The following is a 26,917-nucleotide window of genomic DNA, read 5'->3' as shown; positions in this document are numbered from 1 at the left end:
CTCACCTGGAAATCTGTCAGGCATGGCAGAACTTTCAGCAACTGCCCAGGCTCTGCCCCCACCGCCTCCAACAGAGAAGAGGAGAGAGAGGCAGCTGTTGACACAGATGCTACACCCCTGAGTCAGGCTTTGCCTTTGCCATTTGGACTCAGAGCGAGTTCAACCGACCGAAAGGAAAAAAAAATAGAGAACACGTGTCTTAAAGGGAGAAATACACCGCCTAGAGAAGGAATGCAGCTGCGGGAGCCAAGGGCCCACGGCTAGGCTTGCTCAGCTGCCAGAGGCCGGATGAGCCCCTGAGGATCTGACGCTGACTCCACAGCCATGAATCTCAAAAATGGACCAATTACTCCAGGCTCACCTGACACACCTGTGACCCCAAGAGGCCACACTTGCTGGGTGTCCCTGACAAGGACTGGGAGAGGACGGGCTGTGACTGTTAATTAGCACCCCCACCCACTCTAGTTCAGACGATGACTTCAGAAGAGTAGGAACCAGGGTCTTTAAAAAATGTATGTATCAGGGGTTAAGACTTTAAGGGATTACTTTCTATAAGCCTTCAGAGAAGCAGCTGAGTTGATGATGATACACTATGATATGGGCCTATTATATTTTAGTTAAGTCATTTGATTTTATTTACCCTAGTTTATAACAAGTATTTCAAATAATAAGATTATACTCCCTTTTTAAATTCCATACACACCTCCTTCTCCATTAATAAGGCTTTATGTAAATAGATAAGGGAGCCTGCCATCTACAACCCTAATAAAGGATGCCTCTGAGACTCTGCCAGGGATATTAAACAGACCTGCCTTTAATCCATGTCTGAAGCCTTGACTCAGGCCTACATCCCCTTCTAAAGAGAGTTACTGCAAACAGCAACATGAGCTACCTCAGCATGAAGGAAAAGCAGCTAGGAGGGCCTTCAATGAGCATGAGCTAGCCACTGGGTCCTTACTCACTACCCCTAAGTAGCTGTGACTATAGCAGTCTTCTGTCCACAGCTTTTACCCAGACTCCAACTTGAGCCTTTAAAGCTGTAGAAAAGGGATGGTTCATGAAGAGGTCTAGGGGTGGAGTCTGTAAGTGACCGAAAACAGTACAAACAGTACGCAAAACCGTGTGTGTGTAAATGTGTGGAATGTGTATATATTTATGTGGCTAAGAACAGCAGAGTTAGAATGCCAGAATTCCAATCTGTGTCCTCTATTATGACCATGTGGCCAAATCACTCTCTTAGCCTCAGTTTCCTCATCTGTAAAATGGGAGCAGTAACCATATGTCTTCGTTGGTTTGATGTAAGGATTAGGATCAGACAAAGCACTTGGCAGTTCCTGGCACTTTGCCAGTACTCAGTAAATACTGCCTGCTGTTGCTGTTGTAATTAGTAATAAGGCTGAGCTGCAGAGATCTTAGAGGTCATCAGGCTTTACCTCCTCATTCAGGAGATGCCAAAACCCAAGGTCAGAAGAGGTTCAACAATATGTCCAGTTAGCAATGGGTGCTGTCATTTTTGATTCATCCACAGCAGGTATTTGTACCAGGCAGTCATCACCCCCTGAAGGCAACATTGAGAATAACACGTGGTTGGGCCACATTACAGCACGTGCACAACAAATATTTCTATAGTGAATGGATGGGGCTGGATCAGAGTGGTGCTTAGGTGTTCTGTGCACAAGTGAAGGTAACCAAGAGAGACTCCCCAGAGGAGGTGATGCTGACTGCTAGTGCATATGTTTAGTGAAAAAGAAGGTACCAAATACAAGTGGAACAGAACAATGGGAGCACAGCACGCTTGGCAGAGGCTAGAGTTAAGGGCTAGGCCAAGGAGGTCAAACTTTACCCTGAAAACCATGTACAGCTTAGAGGATCATAAACAGAGGAGTTATAAGACCAAATTCATTTAGGAAGAGCACTGTGGCAAGGATTTTAGAGGAAGGGAAGTGGGGGGCATCAAGTGGTAAAGGATCTTAAATTTAGTATCATTAACGTGGAGCTCTTTCGAGGGCAATTTGACAATATCTGTCACATATTCTCTAACCTATCAGTTCTACTTCTAGAATCCGTCCTCAAAAATCGCATGAGCAATGATATAGATGCAAGACAGTCACTGAATTCTTTGTACTGGCAAAAGACTGAAGTGAGGCAAGTTAAACAAGTGGTCATACACACACCTAACAAAATACCACGTACTGGTCTAAAAAGAGTTAGGCAGGAGGTGCCTCAGTGGCTCAGTCGGTTAAGCATCCAACTCTTGATCTCAGCTCAGGTCTTGATCTCAGCGTCCTGGGTTCAAGCACCGTGATGGGCTCCATGCTGGGTGTGGAGCCTACTAAAAAAATTAAAAAGAACTAGGCAGGTCTAGTCTGTCCTCATATATGAAATGACTTCCACAATCAGTACATGAAGAAAGCCACTTGCGAGGCTGCATGTATTTTTAAAGGGGATACACACACACACACTCTTGCATGCCATGAAAATCTCTGCCTGGAATGATGCACAAGAAATCGGTAGCTAATAATTGCCTTCAGGGTGGAGAAGTGAGCAATTAATAGGGAAATAACTCGTTTTTCGCCATATGTATTCCTTTTTAATGTCCTTGAGTATACTGTACCTTGTGCATGCATTACCTATTCAAACAGATAAAATGTAAAGTAAAATTAATGTAGCCACGTGTTCCAGTAGACCACCTGTCTCCTCCCTCAACATACGGACTGATGTTCAAATAAACCTGATTGCTCCTCCTACCAGGAATATAGTCACTCTTAGGGCTCAGCACAAGAGTTGCCTGGAGGAATTCTTTTCTGACACTTCACACCACACCCACCTCCAGTAGGACTAACCCCCTCTTATTCCCAAAGTGTCTTGAGCACCCTGCTAGGACTGTACCTCTAACAGGTTAATGCGTCTACATGTTTATCTGTCTCACCTCACCAGACTCAAAGCTCCTTGAAGGCAGTGAACAAATGCCTGCCAAACTCATGAATACTGTGGGGAGGAGCCAATATAGAATTAGGAAAAAGATACACAAATAGGAGCTCCTGTTTTGTCTTATTTGAGAGAAACAACGGACTCCTCCCCCTGACTTAAGGAGCTCCCTGGGCCAAAGGACCAATTCCACCACGAAGCCTAACACCTGATCAAGTGCATGACAGATGGGGTAGTGACGATGGGGGCTTTGCAAAGGAGAGAAAAGATGAATAGAGAATAGAGGGTAGTCAGTGGGAGTGTTTACTTGCAAGGCTAGGCCAAGAGTTAGTGCTTCAGAAACAATAGAGAGAAAAGCGAAGCCCTGTGACCCCAGGGTATTGCTCAGAATGGGAGAACCTGGCTACTGTGGAGAAAAGGTCACACTATACATATCTTATCATTTTAAGAAGGCATCTGCTTTAAACACAGAATTAAAAAATAAAATAAAACCTGGACTTGAACTGTGGCTTTAGAGCAAGTGAAAAGAAAAACATTTCAGAAAAAATTAACTAGATATTCATTATCCCTAGAGAAATACATGGAGGAGTAGGAGGAGGGGAAGGGGAAAGAGGAGGAAGAAGAGGAAGGAGGAGGAGGAAGAGGAAGTAGATCCTGGTTGTCTGGGCTGGGGGAGGAAGGAATGCGGAGTTAGTGTTTAACAAGTACAAAGTTCCGTTTTTGCCAGATGCCAAGAGTTCTGGAGACGGACGGTGGTGATGGTTGCACAACAGTGGGAATGTGCTTAATGTCACTGACCTGCATACTTACAACTGGTTTAAGATGATTGATTTCATTTTATGTGTATTTTACCACAAAAAATATTGGGAAAAAGTTATGATTAAAGAGGAGCCTGGAACTAAGCCTCGTCTTTAAAGATGGCACTTATCCACCCTCACAAGGCATGTCACATTTAAACTTAGAGGTAAGAAGAGAGAAGAAAGAAAAGAGAAAGCCTGAGGCTGCATGTCAGTCCCATCTCTGCCACTAAACAGCTGACTGGTCTCCCTGGCTTCCATTTGCACATCTAAGAAAGGCTCTACGGTCTCTCTCAGCCACAGAATTCTCCAAACATCCAAGCTTCTCTGTGTATCACACAACCCTTCCTCCAGCAGCCAGTTTCCCCTCTAAAATATGGGGTGTAGAGGAGTCATGGAAAGTCTGCATTCATCCTTTTCTGATAATCTTTCCTGGGACCATGGCTGCACCCCAACAGTGTGTGGTAGAAAGAGACCCCATGAGCTAGAATGTCAGCCCCTCAAGGTCAGTGTCTGGTCTTTCCCCCTCAGTGAACTCAGAACATTAAAAGCAGGGTGACTGTGCTCTGCTGAACGTCATGAACACTCATTTCCTGTTCAAAATGATCCTCTGTGATGATCCATGGCTCTGATTTGGGGAAGCCACTTACCTCATTTTTGCCTCTGTTACCTCATTTCTGCCTTGTTTCCTCATCTATAAAACGGGGTTGTTGCTTGCTTTAAATATCTCTCTACTCTCTAATGAGGCTCAAAAAGGACAAAATACAAAGGACAGCTCTATAAACTGAAAAGACTCAGGTCCTTCTATCTACAGTTCTGGCCTAGAAGCCAACACAGCAGAGGTCTGAGAAACTGCTCATAAAAAATGACGATGAAAACAGGACAGGCTTCTGGAGTAAAGGACAACCTGTAACATGAACCCAAAGTTCACGTGGTTTGCGTATCGTTGCCATAGATGCTTCCAGGTTAACCAAAGAGCCTGAAAAGATTGAAGGTGTCCTCAGAGTCACCTTCAAAAATGGCTCACAGACTAGGGAAGCAGCAGCACCAGGTGGGGCCAGCCATGAAACCACCACAGCACCCTGTCCCCAAGACAGCTGAGGGCCCAGACCTCCTCAGCCCATGTGCCTGGTTGCCTTGGGGCCTAACCCTGGAGAATGTCACAGTCCTCCTGGAGTGGCAGGGTCATGTCACACTCTACTGATCTCTCCTTTGTGAGACAAGGGTCCTGACTCTGTCAAGCTTGGCTCCCAGGTGCTAAGTAGGTTTCTCTACAGTTCTAGGAGATCAGCCTCAGTCTCCATGTAATTGTCAGGACTGATTATTTCCTAAACTATGACCCATCTCTCCATTAGTTAAGAGAGGAAACTAGATGGGTAAAACCAACAAAATCCTTTTCTTGCCTCAGATCTAGTCGGGAAAGAAGATGGTGGTAGTAGACAGTCTGGAACAAGAAAGTCTGGTTTTTTTCCATGAACCGACTTCACCAGCCCCAGTGCTGCTACGTGACGGTGGAAGACAAAGAATAGTTCATGAAATGTGACCAGAATTTAACCAGTTAATTACCTTTCAGAGTGTAAAGATAGGAAGTCCTAACTCTGCAAAGTCCAAAGTCTCCCAGAGGGTTTGATAAGAGAAGTGGCTAACGTGCCAGAAGGCCTCTCTTCCTGCTCCCTTTCTTCTCTTCCATGTCTCCCCCACTTCCCTCCCACTCACCCTGAAATAGCTAGGCCACGGCAGCAAAAGACATCTAAACGTTTATCAGATCCTAATGCTTCCCACTCTTGCTTCCAAAATGAAAAAATGAAGTTACTTCTAGATGTCTTTAGTTTACTTTTCCCCCCTGTGACTCCTTCCAATCTTGCTAACCCCTGTATCTTCCCCTTCCTTTTGTGCCACTAACATGTGAGGGCCTCAACAGGCACAAACTCTTCTACTGGACTTGAAGATCCGTGACAGCCAGAACAGTACCTTATCCATTTCCTTTTCATCTCCAGCTCCAAAGCCCAAAAGACACAGTCAAACTCATTAAAATTCACCTCCTAGAAATACCAAAATAACCCTCAGCTTTCCTCATAAGCCACCTAAACCAGAATAGGGTAGGTGTTAGCAGTTTTTCTGAATCACCTTGATATTCTTTGTATCCTTGTCTGGCTTCTCCAGAAGCTACATCCTCTTGTTGTCACACTTTCCCCCTACCGTATTCATCAGGCTGCAGACAGCAGGACATCAGCAGACAAGCTGCCCCCACCCCCATCCTAAGCCTTCTCTTTAACAGTCTCCAACCTAACAGCAGAAGGACTGCAGCATGGACCTGAATGCATAAGAGAGCTCTAGGTCCCAGCTCCACCAACCAGTCATTCTTCCTGGTCTTCAGGGGGTGGGCCTGGATGATCCCCGAATGCCCTTTCAGTTCTAAGGAATCTGGAATGTCTTCTAGGGAATAGGAGGGGCCCAGGAATATTTTCTCCAAAAACATAAGTAAACAAAAGTACTAACTGGAAGGAACAAATGTTAAATCCTTCCTCTATGTTCTGCATGAGGAGTCCTCTCCCCCTTCATCTTCCAAGACCCATCCTAGCATCTGTCTCCCTCTGCACTGCAGCAAACTCAGGAAACTCCACTTTCCCATTTAGAGCTTAATCAATCCATCAGCACATTTGTATAGGCCATTTGTACACAGTGTTCCTAAAGTGCTTTCCAAAAATAACAAATGTCTGACAACAACAACAAAAAAACCCAGCCTCCACGTGTACACGTGCACACACACACATGCGCACATACACACACAAGCGTGCGCGCGCATGAGACACAGCCTGCGTCACACACAGGGACCACTGCAGAGCTGTACGGGCCCAGAGAAAAGAGAGAAGGACTGAAGAGAACAAAATAACACACACAGACTCAAGACAGGACAGAAAAAAAAGGAGAGTGAAGGCAGAGTGGCTGTGAGCAGGGACTTGGCTCAGTCAGTAAATTTCCGACCCTGAAGGCAGGAAACCGCTGCTTCTCTAGTCCCAGCTTCACCAATAACTGATGGGCTGAACTAGGACAAATCACACCACCTCCCTATGCCTCTGTCTCCTCATAAGTAAAATGAAACAGTTCAACTAAATATTTCTCAGGCAGACTGGGATGGTGGAAAGATTCTAGCAGACTGGGCCAGAATCTCTGCTCTGCTTGGATATTATTAGTGGGGTGATCTAGGGCAAATCATTCAGTTCCCATCTATAAACTGGATACACAATACCCACTTCATTGGGTTGTTGTGAGATGGAAATGAGATAAATGTGAAGGATGCAGGATGGTGTATGGAACAGTGGGCACTCAAATCAGTGCTGGCTAAGGCCCCTTCCTGCTCTGACCAGCTCTGATTGAGCAGCCACTGGATTCCTAAAGGGCACTGTTTCAGCTGGGCTGGAAACATATGTCCTGAGACTACGCTCAAAACACAAATTAGTTTAGATGAAAGAACTGCCAACAGGTGAACCTCCAAGGTTCTCCTCCATGAAGTTCTAAAAATCTATCTTTGGGGGTACCTGGGTGGCTCAGTCGGTTAAGTGTCTGACTTCAGCTCAGGTCATGATCTTGCAGTTCACTGGCTCGAGCCCCACGTCGGGCTCTGTGCTGACAGCTCAGAGCTTGGAGCCTGCCTCAGATTCTGTGTCTCCCTCTCTCTCTGATCCTCCCCCACTCACGCTCTGTCTCACTCTTTCTCTCAAAAATAAACATTAAAATAAAATTTTTAATAAAAAAATAAAAAATGTATCTTTTAAGGAACTTAGCACTCCTTCCTGCAAAATTAAATAATTATGTATGTGATTATACTAAAGCAATATTTGTGTCCAGGGGGACACAGGAGTTTTCTAGTCTGAGCGTGTAGTAGGGAAGGATGAGGCACCGAGCTTACATGTTTATTACATATATACACACACTCATTACCTCATTAAATAGGTGCCATTACCCCTCTTCTACAGATAAATGAAATCCAAGGGGCCAAAAGCCTATCCTTCTCTGCTTTCCTACTGCAAAGGGCTCCCTGTTTTTTTGTTGTCCAAATACAAGATAAAGTTTAGTTGCATCAATTGAGCCCATAAACATGGAAGGCCCTTCTGAACCCAAAGCATCACTGCCTGAGCGATGAACGGGACAACCAATCATATCCCTCCCCAAGGCCTGCTCAGTTACTTAACTGCTGTATGTTGCATATACTGCAGATAATAAATTCCTGCAGAGACCACCAACTCTGCCTCTTTCTGTGCCTCAAAGCACTCAACATTTACTTGTTCACTGAAGGAGGAAAAAAGATAAACCCAAAAGACATAATTTGTGTAGGAAATAAAAGATGGCAAAGTCTCAACAGACATAAAACAGGAGGGGAAAGGGGCATAAATCCTGAAGTTTGGGCCAGGTAGCAAAACAAATGCTTGGCAGAAGGGGCTGTAATTGGTTCACAGACCCCAGAGACATATCTATGTGTCATCATACCCCTCTGTTTGGTTCCTATCAGAGCTAAGTGGAGCAGGCTTCAATACCCACTGGACAAATAAAGTCTGGGAAGCTGATCTGCTAAATCTGACTTCTTACGGCTCGGTGTTTGCAGTGACTATACTGCAATTCAGCAAATATTTACTGGCTGTCTTCAGTGCAAGGCTTGGGTGATCACAGAAATGAAGTGCAGCACAGACATGAATTCCCCACTCTCAAGGAATTCACAGTCTACGTGAGAGGAATTATAAGCTTATCTATATAACACCATGGAAGTGTTATAAGAGCCCAATAAAATGGCTATTTAAAAAAAAAAAAAAGTGCTATGAGGGGGCGCCTGGGTGGCTCAGTCAGTTAAGCGTCTGACTTCAGCTCAGGTCATGATCTCACAGTTCATGGGTTCGAGCCCTGCATCGGGCCCTGTGCTGACAGCTTAGAACCTACAGTCTGCTTCGGATTCTGTGTCTTCCTCTCCATCTGCCCCTCCTCAGCTTGTTTGTTCGTTCTCTCTCTCAAAAATAAACATTAAAAAAATGAACAAAATAAATAAAAATCAAAAGTGCTATGAGAATGCAGAGGAGGTAGGAACAGTGACTTCTGAGTGGGAACAGGGGGAGGGGGAAAAGAAAGGTTGAACTGGACCGTGAAGCTCATGCACATACCTAGTGAGCTCTCAGGACAGATTGCATGCGCAGTGCTAATTATAAAGAAAGACAAAGAAATGGAAGAGCAATTCACCAAAAGGATGGCAGAGAGAGAAAGACCAAAAGAAAAAAAAATAAGTGGTAATTTTGTCTGCCAGGCCCCACTGACTGCTGTCTGGTAATGAGAAATAAATACCTATGTATATACCTTCAATCAAGATATTTAGGCTCTAGGATTGCAGTTTCCAAAGTACTCATAGCTGTGCAGGAAACACCTCCTCCAGGTCAAAAATAGCAAACCCAAGAGAAATGCCTGATGCAGTTATATTTACTTTTTACCATCTCTGTGGATCACTTCCCAAAGGCCTCCAAATGGGATGGTATAAACAGGTCTGTGTCACTTCCTGGTTCTCAGGCCTTCTGCTACATTCCCAGTCAGTCTGGGAAGGCTGCCTATTTAAAAATAAACTTTAAAAAACTCACCAAAACCCTAACTCTAAACCATCCTTTCCTCTACTTCGTTCAATTTCACTAAAACTAAAAGGGACTGAATAAGAAACGAGACACAAATGACCACAAAGAATGAATTCTCAGCTCAAAACAAAAATATATGCTGAGTTCAGAGTCAGGAGATTTGCATTCTACTCATGTTCTGCCTGTAACTGGAAAATTTGACCTTCAGTAAGCAAGATGCTTCATCTTTCTGCACAATAGCTGCTTCAGCATACTTAACTCCAATGCAGCTATTCATTTGCTCTGGACCTCAGTTTCCTTATCTATAAAATAGCACTAATAACAGCTACCTCATGGGTAAGTATTATATGGGGAAATGCATGTAAAGCACTTAACATAATACCTGGAACTTAGTGAACTGTCAAACATGTTAGGTATTCTAATTATTACCAGCTATCATTATTACTATTGCTACTTTTTGAAAACATGTCAGGGTTGGGCTAGATGACTACTACCTGAAGAGCTTCTCTGGCTCCAACATCCTATGATTTCTTTTTTTTGAGACAGAGAGAGAGAGAAAGAGAGGGTGCCCAAGTGGGGCAGAGGGAGAGAGAGAAAGATCTTATTAAGCAGGCTCCACGCTAACACAGGACCTGATCCCATGACTATGGGTTCCTGACCTGAGCCGAAATCAAGAGGCAGACACTCAACCGACTAAGCCCCATATGATTAAGTCATTGTCTCCATTTCTTTTTTCTTTTTTTAAAGAAAGTTTACTTATTTATTTTGAAAAAGACAGAGAGTGCAAGTCGGGGAGAAGTGGAGAAAGGGGGACAGAGAATCTGAAGTGGGCTCTGTGCTGACGGCAGAGAGCCAGATGCAGGGATCAAACTCAGGAACTGTGAGATCATGACCTGAGCCAAAGTCAGACACTTCACTGACTGAGCCACTCAGGTGCCCCACCTTTTCTTTTCTTTTCTTTTTTTTTCTTTTCTTTTCTTTTTTAAGGGGCTAGATGAAAAAGAAAATAAACTTGGTAAAGCATTATAGTTACAAACATATCCTCAGCATTTATGTTACAAACACTAGGATACTATTAGGAAATCCATCAGTGAGTTGCAAGGAGGCATACTACCCTCCCCAATGGAAAAGTCTTACCTATTCCTGCATTAAACCCATAGCATGTGGCAAGTTCACCCACAACACACTGCCTCTACTCCCATGAACACCAAGGACAATGCCCTCATGAGCCAGTACAGTCTGACTTCACCCACCTCATCTTTAACTGATAGCAGCTCCTTAGAGCAGCCCTAAAAGATAGCACAGTGGCCAATCCACCCATTTCTAATAATGACTAACCCTTCCACAAAGTGTTCCTGTTTTAAATTAAAAACTGCCTTCTCCTTAATAGAATTTGAATGTGGCCAAAAGTCAGATGCCCTTCCCAAAAGTTAGAGTGTAATCAGAGGTATTCAGCTTCATGAAGGCCAAAGTGCTAGCTAAATTATAATTAAATTCAGATGAAATTAATAAACTTTTTCTCTTATTTATTCATTCAATTTTCATGATGTGCCAAATGCTGTAGAAGATGCCAAAAATAGGATGGGGTGAGTAAAAACAACAATAAAGGATGACGCCAAGGTTTTTGGCCTAAGTGATGGGGTGACTGGTGAAAGCCAGCAAAGGAGAAAAAGAACACAGGTGGAGGAGCAGATCTGGGGGACGAATGTAATGAACGGAGTTCAGGTAATTCTTGGATATGCTGAATTAGACACTTCAAGGATATCCATGTAGAAAGGTCTAGCAGGCAAATTGGAAATAAGCATGGTGCTCGCTTTGGCAGCACATATATTAAAACTGGGGGGCGGCTAGGTGGCTCAGTTGGGTTAGGTGTCTGACTTCAGCTCAGGTCATGATCTCAGTTCACGGGTTGAAGCCCCACGTCGGACTCTGTGCTGACAGCTCAGAGCCTGGAGCCTGCTTGGGATTCTGTGTCTCCCTCTCTTGGTGTCCCTTCCCTGCTCGCTCGTGCTCTCTCTCAAAAACAAACATTTTTAAAAAATAATAAAAAAAAAATTGGAATGATACAGAGAAGATTAGAATGGCAGGAAATGAGCATGAAACTCTGCAGAGCGCTTTGAGCTTGGAGTTAGCAGCCTATAAGTGATGGCTGAATACATGCACAATAGATGGACTCACCTAAGAGAGCTGAGTGGGAAGAGAAGAGAGTCAAGGACAGAATCCTGGGAAGAACACTAACTTTTTAAAGGAACATGTCAAGGAAGGACAGCCCACGAAAGACACTCCAAAAGTACGAGAAAACCAGGGCCTATGCATCAAAATGTCAAGGGAGGGAGAGATTCAAGGAGGATGTAGGAGGAGTTGGCAGTGAAGGTCCACTAAGATGAAGACTGGTCTTGTCACAAGATGCTTGGTGACTTCATCAAGAGTAGTTTCATTAGAGTGGTGAGGGCAGATCATGCTGATCTTAACATGAATTCAAAGTGACAAAGTGGACACAATAAGGGCAAAAATATTTGAGTGAAGAGCTGGAAAAGAAGGGAGGAGAAAGACTGGAGGACGGCTAGAAGGAATTTATATCTTTTAAGCTGTACCTTCTCAGTTAGCCCAAGGATTTTAGTTAAAATTCCTGAACTGCCCAGACAGCTTGGAGAACTCCCGCAAAGAGTGTCTCTGAACTAACACTCCCGCATGCCATGATTGGCCAAAGCTAGGGAGACACTGGGGATGAATATTAAAGAGCTGCCTGCTTCCTTAATGTTCAACTGCAACAAAAGAGCCTCTCCACTTCTACCCCAAAACTGCTACATCTGTAAGATTCGTGAGAGAAACAGTCTACCTAGTAGCTGAGTCAGAAGCAACCTTTCCTAGTGTCTCTCAGGCCTTAAGATTCTGCATAAATATGGTCCCACTTTCTGCCATTTTCCTCTTTTCTACTCACATGCCACCTGAGTATTTTCCCCTGAGGTTCTGGTGCAGGCTCAGGATTCTAGGAACATGTTCTTCACTTCCATCTACTAAAGCTTAACAGCCCCAATCAGGTACACACTTAAGCTGTACAAGACTCCAAATGTTCTCCATCTTGCGTAAATTCCAAGAAGCCTCTGAATCTATAACCAAACCATGACTCTTCCTGTCCTCTCCCTCACAAATTACCCAAACTTCCTGTAAGCTGTCAAGGTTAGACTGTGAGGTTCCAAGCAAAAACAAGAAGCAGGAACCTGCCTACTGTTCCTTCCCCTTTGATTAGTCCCACACCCCTGCCCCCACCTATACCCTCCACCAAGGCCTATAAGCTCCAGTTCTAGCTCCAGCCATACTTCTGGTTCTCTACATGCGGAGCTCTAAATCACAGCCCGAGAAGAAAGGAATCTAATTCACAACAGATATTTCCTCAAATCTCCAAACACAGACTCCAAAAGTAATCTCAAATTAGTCAAAATTCAGGCAGAGGTACCAAACAAAGAACTTCATAAAGTCCAGGTTACATCCTGGAAGATGTTAAGAGGGATTATGATAAACACAGCAGACAGAAAGAAATATCGTAAATTAATGAGGGAGGGAATCTGGTATTTCCCTCCAGACAGGCATCTGGACTCATTCCTAACAAACATCTTTCTTAAGGAACTTACTGACCTATCATTCAACACCTATATTGGGTACCTACATATTCTAGATTCCATGAAAGGCACAAAGATGGGGAAAAGCATATGCCCTAAAAGAGATAACAGTCTACTGGGGGAGGTAAGACACATACAGAGGTAGAAAGTGAGAACACATAGGCGATATACAGCCCAAATGTCAAAAACAAAACACAGAAGTAAGCTGGAGCCCAGAAGAGGGAAATGAAACTGTTAGTTACAGGATCAATCAATGTGGATTTTAGAGTTACACAAAAGTGAGTTCAAATCCTGATTCTGCCTCTTGCTTCTTACAGGTCCTAGGGGTACCACTTTACTGTTGTGAGTCTCTATTTTGTCATATATAAAATGGGGAAAACAACACCGAATGCTTCACAGAATTTCAAAGAGTCCATGATTCACACATATAGGATCTGGCACAGAGTAAGCCTAAGTAAGATGGAAGAGCCACTGAACACAGAGAGTTAAAACTCCTCCCTTCCCCACACAAGGCTCTCTGGAGATGGCTATCTGGCTAACTCACGCATACACGGCTGGGCACCTACTGTTTGTTCATGGATTGTGCCTATTAGTTCAACTAGCTGCCCAGGTTAAATGGGAGCATGGTCAGGAGGCACAGGAAGGAGGCTCAAAGTGTGTATAGATGTGCATGTTTGTGCCAGGATAACACCTAGAAGTGCACCCCCAGCTTTCTGCTAGAAAGTGCAGCACAGGTAAAATTACAGATTGTGCCATGTATAGCCTAATACTGAACCATGCTATTCTCTGGATGCAGGTGTTCAATAAATGTTTGGCAAACTAACAAGATCTAAATCTGAGTAAAATTTGTCTTGATGGATCCATTTTTCAACAAGCAAACACAGGAGGGAAAAAAATATCCAAGGTTGGAAATTAGTCTGAGGGACTTCTACCTCCAGTCATGATGGAATAACAGAGACTAGATTTACTCTCTTTCCTTAAACAACTAGAAAGCCAGATTTAATATATGAAATAATGGCTTTCAGACATTTAACAATAGGCAGCACAGGGCAGTGATCCTTGAAACGCAGTGAACCCTACTAGTGCCCTAACTAACTCTCTCAGGAGCTTCCAGAACACAAAGCAGAAAGAAGAAACATGAAAGAGTTCAACAATCTCAGAGTTAGAGACAGAGTTGGGAGTGTGGGGAGACCAATGTGGCTAGAATTTGCAGGGCAAAGTAACTAAAAATAAGGAGCCATAAAGAGAAAAAGCCCCAGAGATCTGAAGAGAGAACCCCTTGAAACTTTGGCTGAGTACTCATCTGTGCATGTGTATGAGGAAATTAGCAATGCTGGGGAAAGAATGAACGGAAAGAAGTAGGTGGCATAACCCCCAGAGTTCACACAGAGACAGAAATATTCATGTTCCTACCGGCCAAAGTGGAAAAATGTCCTAACAAACAGGGCATCAGATGGAATCTTCAGAAGGGTTTGGCCTTAGTAATGGGGCCATCCTGGCCCCAGACTAAAGGCTGTTCTGGACCCAATCTAACAAAGCTAAAAAGCAGGCCTTGAAATGAAAGGATCGAACAATTTCCAAGTAACTGAACTGTTTCTGAGAACAAAGCCCAAAAGCATTTAAAGGAATATAAATAGTTCCAGCACCCACAATAATAAAACTCACTATGTCTAGCTTCAAATAAAAAAAATTAACAGGAATGCAAAGAGGCAGAAAAATATGACCATAACTAGAAGAATAATGAAACAAAAGAAACAGGCATAAAACTGACCCAATGACAGTGGAAAAGGATGTTAAAATCTCTATTATAAATATTCTCCATGTGTTCAAGAGAGAAGAGGAAGGCATGAGCATGATGAAAGAAATGGAAGACATAAAAAAGACCCAAACTGAACTTCTAGAAGGAAAATATACAAATATCTGAAAGAAAAAGATATAGGATGGGATTAACAGATTAGATACTGTAGAAGAAAAATTAATGAACTCAAAAACACAGCAATAGAAACTATCCAAAATAATATATATAGAACACAGCAGTGGGACACTATCAAGCAGCCTAACATAGATATGTATCCGTATGTATACAGATTATATAATCACATAACATGTGTGTGTGTGTATTTATTGGGGATGGGGTAGGTAGACACAAAAAAATTTTCAAGAAATGCCAGAAATTTTTCCAAATTTAATGAAAACTATAAACCCACAGGTCCAAGAGCTCATCAAACACCAAGAAGAAGGACAAAAAGAAAACACAAGGCACAACATAATCAAAATGCTGAAACAAGTGATAAAGAGAAAGTGTTGGGGCCCCTGGGTGGCTCAGTCAGTTAGGCAACCGACTCTTGATTTTGGCTCAGGTCATTATCTCACAGTTTGTGGGTTCGAGCCCCACATCGGGCTCTGCACTGACAGAGCAGAGCCTGCTTGGGATTCCCCCAACCCCTGCCTTTCTCCTGCTTGATGGCTGATTGATTGATAGAGAGATAGACAGATAAGAAAGTGTTAAAAGCAGCCATGGCAGGTAGGGGAATGAGGGACATACTGCGTTCAGAAGAACAAAGAATTTGGGGTGCCCGGGTGGCTCAGTCAGTTAAGCATCCGACTTTGGCTCAGGTCACGATCTCAGGGTCCATGAGTTCGAGCCCCGCGTCGGGCTCTGTGCTGACAGCTCAGAGCCTGGAGCCTGCTTCGGATTCTGTGTCTCCCTCTCTCTCTGCCCCTCCCCTGTTCATGCTTTGTCTCTCTCTGCCTCAAAAATAAATAAACATTAAAAAAAAATTTAAAAAAAAAAGAAGAACAAAGAATTACAGCAGGTTTATTATTAGAAACAATGCAACCCAGGAGGCAATGGAGCATCCAAAAAAGTAATGGGAAAAAAGCAGTCTCGCACTGGTCAAGTTATATTGACTTCATTGAACTATGAGCTTCCCATCACCAATGCTTTTTGTGCCCTGGAGGAACATTTTTCAGGGAGGCCTGTGCTAAGCACAAGATGGGGAGGGAAGGTACTCAGTGGCCTTAAAAACATAAGTATAGTATCCTATGAAAAACGAAAAGAGGTAAAGACTCTTTCTCAGGTTCACAAAGGGGCATTTAACCATGTTTTTTACCTATGTACTCAGAACATGACAGTTCTTACGCAGCCTTATGTCAATATTGCTTAACACAATGGTAAAGATGCAAGAAAGGTCTACCAGAGCATTCATCCCAAGCAAAAGAAAATCAAACTAGAAAGAAAAAGTAAATCTCACTAAGGAATGGGTCACTTTAACAGCATCAGGCCTGAGCAGGCCTACCTCCCTTCAAGTATACATATGTGCTGGTTAATGTGTCTGATCAGATGAAATGCTTTTTCAGAATGGAAGAATGCTGCTTGAGCAGAAGTAGGTAAGGATAACTAAAGACATGAATGAGAGTTACTAAATTCTTAGCTATGTAATCCTTCCCAGAGCAGCAAAATCCCCTCATTAAGTACCCTGGGCTGGCACCACATTCCTCAGAGTCCAGCCTGCAGCCCTACATCTTGGAGGGACCACTACGATGGCAATTTATCTGACCCATGCATTGGCTGGTCTGGTCTCCCCACTAAACTGTAAACTAAACTGTAAGTGCACAGGAAGGGTGGGTCCCCTTTTATGCTTTCTTTGTAACACAGAGACCAACATACACTAAAAAAAAACCACTGTAGGTGCCCAAGGGGACCCTCCTCCCCAAAATACTTAGTGCCTGAACTAGAGGTTCTAAACTGGGGGCAATCTTACCCCCCTCCGAGGGTATGTGACAATATCTAGAGGCATTTTTGACTGTTATAACTTGGGGGTGAGGGGATGCTACTGGCATCTAGTGGGTAGAGGCCAGGGATGCCACTTCAACATCCTATGATGTTTAACAAAGAATTAAAGAAAACAAAGAATTACGTGGCCCGAAATGTCAACAGTGCTGCAGCTGAGAAGCCTGGCCTAAGTGAGTGAATGCTGAGCTGTAGCAGATGCCAGCAGACCTGCCTTAGTTGTGCATGTAGTGTAAAATTCCCTCACACCACTACAAAGCCTCTTGTCTTAACACCTGTCCCCAGAACAACATTTTGATCCTCCCACAGTCCCTAACTTGGGCTTACAGTGCCTCAGAAAGAAGAGCTTAGGAGTCCAGACATCTGGCTTTTAACTCCAGCTCTGCCACTAGCTAATTCTGAACATGTCACAAAACTTTTCCTGGGCGCATTTCCTCCTCAGTAAAATAGAGGGACTGGAAAAGATAATTTAAGAGTTCTTTCAGTTCTAAAATTCTATTTGAAATGCTAGGTTCAGCCTTACCTATTTATAATGAGCCAAAGAGAAAGGGGAAAGATCCAGTCTTATTGTGAGTATGCACACCCACCCTTGAAGGACAGAGGTTCTTATACTGTGGAAACCAAACTGGGCCAAGGGAAGCTCCAGAGAAGCCAAGAACTCAGGCATGAAGGAGGGAGGGATGTGGAAAAGGGCTCTGTCAACACTGGCTGGAAGGCCAGCTCAGGCCCTCAGGTTTAAAATTGAAAGTCCTTACTAGCCTCCCTCCTGCCTTCCCCACGTCAATCTTTTTAATCAGTGTTAAGAGGAGGAGGAGGAGGCTTACTATTCAAATTATGGGTCTTTGAACAGCAGCACTGGTGGAATCTCAGCCTCTATCCCTGATCTCCTGAATCATAATCTGCATTGTAATAAAGTTCCGCAGGTGATTCCTTCACTTGTTAAAGTTTGAGAAGTCCTAGTTTAGGGTATATTACCCTTCTGTTCTCTGCTCTGTCACCTCTTCACTTGGTAAAGACGACTTTAAAACTCTGTCCACATTCCCTCCTAATGCCTCCTCCTGGCACAGCTTGTGCACATGTGTGCATACACACACACACACACACACACACAACCAGTTCTGAACGTCCAAACCCAGAGTCATCAAGAGTGATGAGGATAGGTTACTTTCTCTTTGCCTCTTTCTTATGTCCACACAAGGCCAGAAAGAGGCAAGGCTTACAGCACAAGCAAAATTAGAGCTTTTGCAAGTGACTCAGCCCACCCCTGCTGTTCAAAGATTCCCTGGGAAGAGGGATGGAAAACAGGGTGGTGAATCCAAAGGTACAAACTCCAGGGGCACTTGGGTGGCTCAGTCAGTTAAGTTTCCAACTCTTGATTTCAGCTCAGGTCATGATCTCAGGTGGAGCCTGCTTGGGATTTTCTGTCTCCCTCTCTTCTCTCTGCCCCTCCCCTGCTCACTCTCTCTCTCTCCCTCTCTCAAAAGTAATTTTAAAAACATTTGGAAAAAAGCAAAAACAAAGGTAAGAGTCTCCTCATTTACATCTGAACACAGGCCAACAGGAGTCCAAGGTTTCATTTCTAAAGTTTGTTTTTTGTTTTCTTTTTTAAAAAATTTTTAACATTTATTTATTTATTTTTTGAGAAAGAGAGAGAGAGCGAGAGAGAGCGAGCGAGCATGTGTCGGGGAGGGGCAGTGAGAGAGAGGGAGTCACAGAATCCGAAGTAGGCTCCAGGCTCTGACCTGTCAGCACAGAGCCCAACACAGGGCTCGAACACACGAACTGTGAGATCATGACCTGAGCCCAAGTCGGATGCTTAACTGACTGAGCCATCCAGGCCCCCCTTTTTTGCTTTTTTCTTTTTGCTGCTGCTGTCTCATATTACATAAAGATTCTTGGGGGCTCGGGCTAAAGGGCAAGGCACACACACAGAATAAACAGAAACACAGCAAGGGTTCTCCGAGCAGAGTGGTGGGGGCAGCAGCTGGAACAAAAGCAAGACCTCGATGAAGAGTAGTATAACAGAGAGCTTGAACAGAAGACAGAGTGTAGAGAGAAGGGGGGCTGGACTCGGCCATGTAGTCAGTGCAGTGAAGGAGATTAGGTTGCTGCGCACCCCTCACCCTACCCCGTCACCGGCAGCAGATGGCCCAGCCCCAGGCAGCTGGCAGAGACAGCAATCTGCACGTGCCTGCTTGCCCCTCCTTCAAGGCTGCAGATGGGGAAGAGCAGGACAAAGTCCAGAAACATCCCAGGTCAAAGCAACACCTAGAAGGAGCACCCCCAGGGTGGGGTGGCAACATCACTTAATGCTTTGCTACAGTGAGATGAAACTTCAACTCTCAGCATTATACAAGGTTCTCCTGTATCCACATACAACATCAGAAAGAGAGCTTGGTGAGGTGGGGAAAAGCCCACCTGAGTGCACTGGGTGTGTTGGCCTAGGAGAGGTCATTTTATCATTCAACATTTGTTGGGTATATACCACATTCCAGGCACTGCACCAGCCAACTGAGGCACAGTGGCGAGAGCAGACAGTCTCTGCCCTCAGGAAGCACAAGGAAAAAGACTTTAAGACAGTGGGGCTAAGTGCTGAGCACAGAGAGATATGGCAGCACAGAGGAGGGGCACCCCACCAGTATTGGGGCAAGCAGCGGTCTAACACCGACTGTAGGAAGGCACATTCCAGGGAGAGGAGCAACATGTGCAAAAGCCTGGAGGCAAAAAGAGAATGGGGGGTGGGGGGGGCACCTGGGTGGTTCAATCAGTTAAGCGTCCCTCTCTTGCTTTCAGCTCAGATCATGATCTCACGGTTCATGGGACTGAGCCCCGCCAATGGGCTCTGTGCTGGCAGTGTGGAGCCTGCTGGGATTCTCTCTCCCCCCGCCCCTCTCTCTCTCTCTCAAAATAAATAAATAAACATGGGGGGGGGGGGGGGGGCGGGGAGAGAGAACTGAGAAGTGCAAGTTTTTCTGTCCCAGCCTTTTTTGGCCTCTTGTCACCCTCACCAGGAGCAGACTCATGGGTCCTGGGGATCCTAACACATTATTGTCTGAAGGAACTTGGGGTCCTCTTGTAAGTCTAATCTACCCATTTTAGGAGGGGAACTGAGGCCTAGAAAGGGGCCACGACTTGCCCGGGGAGATGGCTTGCTGGTGGCTGAACCAGAACTCAGTTCCCCTACCTCTTCACTAAACAGAGTTCTCTCAAATATCCCCCAGTCAGAATCCAACCAATGGGCTCCCACAATACCAACCCAGAAATGTTCCCCACTGTGTGTGCTCTGTCCATTCAGAGCACTCGGGGCTCGGCTCACATCCTGGCCTCTGCCCAATGAGGAAGTTCAGCAGCATCAGCCTCCAGGAACTCCAATGTGGCAGGAGCACCTCAAGAGAAAACAAGAGTGGCTGCCTGCCTCTGCCGGAAAACAGGCAGAGAAGGCACACATAGTAACAATCAAGGTAAGTTGCAGTTTTTGGTGGGGTTTTTTTAGGGGGGTGGTTGTTAGCAAAAATGGGCCCCCCTTTGGAAATGAAGAAGAGTTGTTTGGAAAATTGGAGGAGACTACTGGCCAACACAGAAACAGGAGGTGAGTCTGAGTGACTGCCAAACCAGGCAAGCTTAACAAAGACTCTCCTACCCAGGGCTCCTGGGTGGGTCAGTTGATTAAGCATCCAACTCTTGATTTCTGCTCAAGTCATGATATCAGTTTGTGGGTTCAAGCCCCCAAAACTGGGCTCTGAAGTGGCAGTGCAGAGCCTGCTTGGGATTCTTTCTCTCCCTCTCTCTCTGCCCCTTCCCTGCTTGTGCATGTGCTCTTTCTCTCTCAAAGTAAATAAATAAACTTAAAAAAAAAAAAAAAAAAAAAAAAAAGGACTCTCCTACCCTTTCCCAGAGGAAGCCCATCCCTCTGGCTGGTCACACTAAATGAGCTGTGAGTAGTAGTCATTTCAGGGAAGCTGAAGGCCTCCCCGTTGGCCTAGCTGTGGTGGATAGGTCATCAGCCAGGGGGCCAAGCCACTGGAACTTCAGGGCACAGCTGCCCTCAGTGTCACCTCAGTATCTGCCTTCAATAACACTTGTTCTATGAAGGTCCCCCAGCCTCCAGCCTGCCACCCACCCACTGTGGATCAGTGTGTGCAGAGTGGAAGTACTTATTAGCTTTTCGAGTGTAACCCTCCATAGAATTTGAATAGAAGGCACAGTTATTCAACTGCAAAGTAGAATTCCTCCTCTTCTAACAAAACAAAGATGCATGCCAAGGACCAGCTAGCTGGTGAAAAGTGTGGAAAGAGGCTAAGCGGCACTAGGGTTATGCCCATTTACTAACCTCATCTAGACCCTGGCAAACCTCACCTCCAAGGCCTTGAAACATCAGTACAATGAAAACATTCTAATGATCAGATCTCTTTCCTGTCCCAAATGTCCTTGGATGCTGCCTCTGAACCCACACCCAAGTACGATCCTGGCCTTCAGTGCCAGTGCCAGCCCAGGACCCCAGGCACAGATATTCAGGGCAAGGATGTGGGCTGCCAGAAAAACTGACTTTCTCAGGAGCTGAAAAGAAATGTTTGGTCTAGTACAACAAAGGGACCGTAACGGGCACCTCATGTCCTAAACTCTTTCATATCTGCTACAAGGAACCTCTGGGTGGAGGGGGGCGAGGGGGGGGGGGCATGTGTGTTTTGGGGGGGTCTGTAGCCAGACTTCCTTTTTGTCCACTCAAACAGCAACTCTTAAGAACCTGCCTTCCTGAAAGACAAATGCAGTTTGTTTCCAAACATCACTGAGAGAACTTCTTGTTTTCTCTCTCTGCTTTTTAAAACAGATGAATACTCCCCTAGGGAAAAAGCAGCTGTAAATACAGGAGAGGGTAGAAAAAGAATCCTGCTATGAGTTCCAGAGGAACCATTATACTATTGTAAAAAGCATTCTCAAAAGAAACAATACACCCAATCCAAACAGAAAACATACAACTTCATTCGAAGTACTTCTCTAAAATATAAACTTCGGGCAGATGATTTCTCTATACTCCAAGGCTGTTTCCTCCTCTACTCAACACGAAGACCTTCGCATATAAAGTAAGTTAGTGATTTTCTTCCCAGGAGACTTAGAAAGAACCAGCTCACAGCACAATCAGTGTACCTGCTACTGAATGCCTATCACCACCACCACCACCACCATCAAAGGGCTAAATTTCATTACCAAACTGCTACAGAAATTTAAGCAAATTTAAGCCATTATGTTTTTACGCAGACTGAGACCACGTATTTACTAGCTGAGAACAGAATGGGAAGAAGGAATAAATCGGAGACAGGCAGCCCGGCTTCTGTACTTATTACCTTCCAAAAAGAATAGCAGTTTTCAAAGGCTCAGAATTCTGGGAAATTGCCCACTGGCTTATTATACCCCTCCATCACAACAGTAATGAGGCTGCCACCTCGAAGCCCATTTGCCAAAAATAAAAGATCTAAAGAGGTGTTTCAGAGAAAGTTTGTGAGAAGAAAATTCAAGCTGGTTTTATTTTCATATAAGCTACAATTAAATGGCTTTGCCTTTGCAACCGCACTTCCTACCTAGAATTCCAGTAAGTTTAGATGTACCCTGTAGACTTAAACTGGATTATAGGGAATTCAGCTAGCTAAAACTGGTCCCAGTCCACAGCTGTTATTTACTAACCTATTTCACAGTCCTGGGTGGGTCTGAGAAATAAACTGGGGATTGAGGAGGGGGTCAGCACTATGCTTACAATTCTGCCCAAATTGGAAAAGGAAGACACTGCTTTCAATTTCACACAAGATTCGAATATTAGCAGAAAAAAATGCAACATAACCCTGTAAGCCCCATCAGTGACAAAATATTTATATTTGCAGAATGCATTCATATCCCCAAATTTCCCAGAGAAATCAATACAAATCCCATTAACCACAAATAAATCAAACGCTGAGTCCAACAGGTTTGTTCATTGTTGCCCCTAATTATCTGTTTCCTTAAGCCATAAGCTTCCCTATGGCCCAGCATCTTTTACCCTCCTTTTGGGAAGATTCACCACACAGGCATCTGGCCTCAGAATTCCCCAAGAACCCTGGTGGCCTTCTAGTATGAACACATTTTCCAAGTGAACTAGGATTTCAAGAGAATCTCAGAATGAGACAAACTCTTGGGGGACAAGCCTGACCCTTCTGCCTTTGCCATTTTCTCTCAGGTCTTAGAATCCTAGAACTACTCCTCGATGGTCTTTGGGCCTCCAGTCCCTGCTCTGCTCCAGGCCATCCAGAATTCTGCTAGGAACCACACTCTCAAAACATTATGAGATCACCTCTCACTTCTAATGGGTCACCTCTGTCTACCCCATGTAGCATCATTTCCTGACAGTCCTCTATATTTTGCTTGTAACATGCACAGAAGGCACAGGCCCCAGCCCATTTGGAACCTTCAAGGGAGTTGGGGAGGCTACAAACCCAGACAGCAAACAATTAAGGTACACAATAAGGCAGGAGTATCTATTGCATTACTCTATGTGGATGCAATAGAATACTAAATCGTGAGGTATGAATATTTAGAAAATAAGAAAGAACAAGCAGCCACTTCTGGTAAATTAAGGACAAAATAATGAAAGCAAACAAAATCAGAAAGGATCTGAACCAAGACCATCAAAGAGGACCTTTAAAAGGAAGGAAGGGAGATCTGACCTGAAAACTTAGAAAGCTGAATAAATATAGAGAAAGAAAAAGGAAACTGCTGGGGCTGGAAGGCTGAAGTAACCATGATACACTGGGGGGGTGGAGGAGGTGGGGAAAGGAGGGGGAGAGAGGCCAAGAATCAGGGAAAAACAGAAAAAAAAAATTCCATCTGAGGTCCTCCAGGACATGGGACAATTCTTATGGTTTCTCTAGTATCTATCACCTTGCAGACTCTGGTTATTCCACAGTATTAAGCATTTAGTTGAATACTTACAGTGAAACCAGTCTGTACAGCCATGAAAAACAGACTTCTGCTTTGGATGAGTAGGTAGTGGGAGCCAATGAACGTTCTTGAGCAAGAAACATGACCTAAGCCAATTAAACGTTCACTAAAGGCCTACTATGTGAAAGGCACCAGAATACTTAGTGCCAAAGGGCACTGCCACCATGGAAAAGGATGGTAATACTACCTCCCACACACATCAGGCTTCTTTCTCTTACCTAATCACACTTGAGATGAGAACAACGTTCATGGGAGATGAACCTGGCAAGAGAGACTAAAGCAGCCTAAGAGGCTAGACAGGGTGATGTCTGGCCAGTGTGGTGGTGACAGAAACGTACTGAAGAAGGAACTGGCAGGGCCTGTCTACTGACCAGAAAGGAGGGGCTCAGAGAGGGGAGTCATGATGACAAAGAAGTCAGAGCGCAGGAAGACTTGGGTTTCAATTCCCAGATGGTGACATTATTTCAGGCCATGCTTTCGCTCCCCTGACTGCCAAATGCTGAGGTCAATCAGCTCAGCCATTCTTCCTGTTTCTGGGAATGGGGGTTACACATTCCATCCTTCCCATCTGCCCACGGTCGTTTAAGCTGGTTGTGATTTCCTGTAATTCCCATTTGCAAGGAGTGAAGGGGATTGATAAGGAGAAGAGTTGACAATTCTTTTGACCATCACAACAGTGATAAATATATCTCAATAGTCCTGCACTAAAATTTTACTGGCAGCTTTTATTCTGGGCAGAGGAAAAAAAGGGGGAGGAAGCATTACATTTAAAAAGCCTTGAGACAGTGTTCTCCTCACCCCATGAGTTCTTCTCTGTGGCAGAACCCCCTAGGTGCATTTAGTGAAAAGGAGGGATGAGACAGAGAAGCATCAACCCTGAGAGCCAGTACCATGAGAAAAGAGAGAAGAGGCCCAAGAACCCTCACCACCTGGCTATGTGGAAAATGAGCACAAAATCAGGAGAGCAGGATCAACATAAGCCAGGCCAAAAATGCTTGAACATGCAGCATCACTGGAAAGAAGTAGCTGGCCTTCAACATAACCTCTCTGAAGAGGAGAGGGCACTTAGGGACAAGGGTGTTGCCAAGTGCTTGTCCCAAAGTGGGACTGTCCACTGTAAGGCTGAGCCACAGGAGGGCCACCCTGGCTGCCAGAAATGTGGTCCTTCTCTCTAAGACCCTGCCAACCACTCTGCCATCCCTGACCATCCTAGACAGAAGGAAGGAGCACAGTAAGAGGTGAACAGTGGTGACGGCTGGAAGGGAAATCACAGGTGCTTTTCTCCTTCCGTGACTGCTAGTAACCTGTACATCCTGAACTTTCTTCAAGAAACAAGTATGACTTGAGATTTTTCAAATTTTGAGATGTGTACTTTATAAAGGAAAAGTACAACTTAGCCCTCTTTCCTAACTATTAAACAAGAAAAAAGAGTACAGACTGAAGAACATTTATCAGCCAAAGGAACTTGGTGGATTCTCTGACATTTTCTAAACAAGCACTTCCCTCCCACCAGTGATAGATTCTGACTGCTTGAGCATAGTCATGCTTCACACAGCGACCTCAAACAACTAAAATAAAACTGAGTGTGACCTGAGAATATCTGTTATGACAAAGCATTTCCCCAGTGCTCTGTTTAGGGTTCCTATAGGTGGCAAAAGGCCTTTTTATAAGCCTATAGCCTGGCTGTGTCAATGGAGAGAGGGATGTTTGTCATATGCCATACTCCCAGGGACACAGACCTTCAGGACAGTAATAATACCATCATTAACTGGCACTTGACTGCTTAATCATTGTGCATGGATCCAAGCATTTTCTAATATTTGATATAATCCTCATAACAACCTTAAAAGGTAGGTATTATCTCCATTTTTAGACAAGGCACAGAGAAGTTAAATAACTTGCCCAAGGTCATAGTGTTAGCAATTCATGACACCAAGATTACAAACTAAGCAGTCTCACCTCACAGCACACAATCTTGATAAAGGTTCAAATTTATTCCATGTTAGATGTGTGTGTGTGTGTGTGTGTGTGTGTGTGTTTGAGAGCGAGAGCGAGAGCAGTGGAGGCGGGGGATGGGGGAGTGGTGAAGAATCCCATCACCCTGAGAATCATGACCTGAGCCGAAATCAAGAGTCAGATGCTTAACTGATTGAGCCACCCACACACCCGTAGTGTAAATCATTTTAAATATTAAAATTATCCTGGATATATTGTGGAATAGGAGGCAAAATTCTCATTCATTATAAGAAGAAAACAGGAAGCCTCGAAGACTGTCCATACTGCTACTTGCAGCTGCATACCCTCTGGAGATGGGCTTGGACTTGGCTTGCAGCTCTGCTTCAGAACCCGAGCAGAGGGAAGCGTTTTCTGTGTGAATGCCAGGACCACACCCACAAGGGAACTGACCCCAAGGTATAAGGTATAAGCACACTTTGAGAAACATTCCTTTGGGGCATTCTAGAAACTTCTGAACCTGCTGGAAATCTGGGAACTAGGTCATTAGATGTTGATGGCTAATTCCCCTGAACTGCTAACGAGACAGGCGCGGCATGTTAAAAGAGCTATTCAAAGAGTGGAGTGGACTGAAACAGGAATTTAGAGACATTAACTCCCAAAGCTCTCTTTACAGACATACATCTAACGGAGAGGTTGCCCTCCCCACGATGTGTATATGTTTGCTCCCAATCTTCCACATCTGAGATAACCTGGCTAGAGGGTGCCTCAAAAAATGAGCTAGATTTCTCTGGAAAATAACTGCTAAAGATGGATACACTGCATATTAGTGGTCAGACTCTGATACCCTTAATGGAAACTTCAACAGAGAAAGGCTGAGGGGAAGAATTCTTTTTTTTTTTTTTTTAAAGTGTGTTCTTTAGAAGTCCCAACGCAAAGCAGCAAACACGCTGCCTGAGTCTTTGCCCTCATTTGTAAATTGAATAAAGACGTATTCACTTTAAGGTTTGCCTCTCTGTGTTTTATTTAGTCTGTCAGTAAGTGCCCATGAGCATATGTAAACTCACTCACCAATTCTGTCCTTCCTCCTTGGCTTAAATTATCTTGAATATTGCATTACTATACAAGAAACATGGCTCCAAGTTCAGAAACAGTTTCGGTAATTTAATTAAGTTGTGTAGAAATCCTAATGCTTTCTTGGGCACCAGGCTGACCTTTCCCTGCTCCTTTCTAGTCTCTGAGGGTAAGTCCTGG

General features: G+C 44.4%; 1 protein-coding gene across 5 annotated transcripts in view; it reads right to left on the bottom strand.

The window, feature by feature from the left end:
- The window catches only part of SUSD6 (sushi domain containing 6), a 97,312-nt gene that overhangs the window by 52,076 nt on the left and 18,319 nt on the right, over positions 1-26,917 (bottom strand). The window contains exon 1 of one of the 5 annotated variants that reach the window (XM_042943628.1): positions 20,001-20,437. The exons of 2 other annotated variants lie outside the window; for them this stretch is intronic. The gene's annotated coding sequence lies outside the window, so the exon portion shown is untranslated. Of the gene's footprint in view, positions 1-2,174; positions 7,297-20,000; positions 20,438-26,917 lie in introns of those variants that run through there. 2 more of the 5 variants (XM_042943627.1, XM_042943625.1) reach the window with 2 other exon arrangements.

Source organism: Panthera leo, chromosome B3 (genome assembly GCF_018350215.1).
Source record: "Panthera leo isolate Ple1 chromosome B3, P.leo_Ple1_pat1.1, whole genome shotgun sequence".
Lineage (NCBI taxonomy): Eukaryota > Metazoa > Chordata > Mammalia > Carnivora > Felidae > Panthera > Panthera leo.
This window is presented reverse-complemented; position numbering and strand designations above follow the sequence as displayed.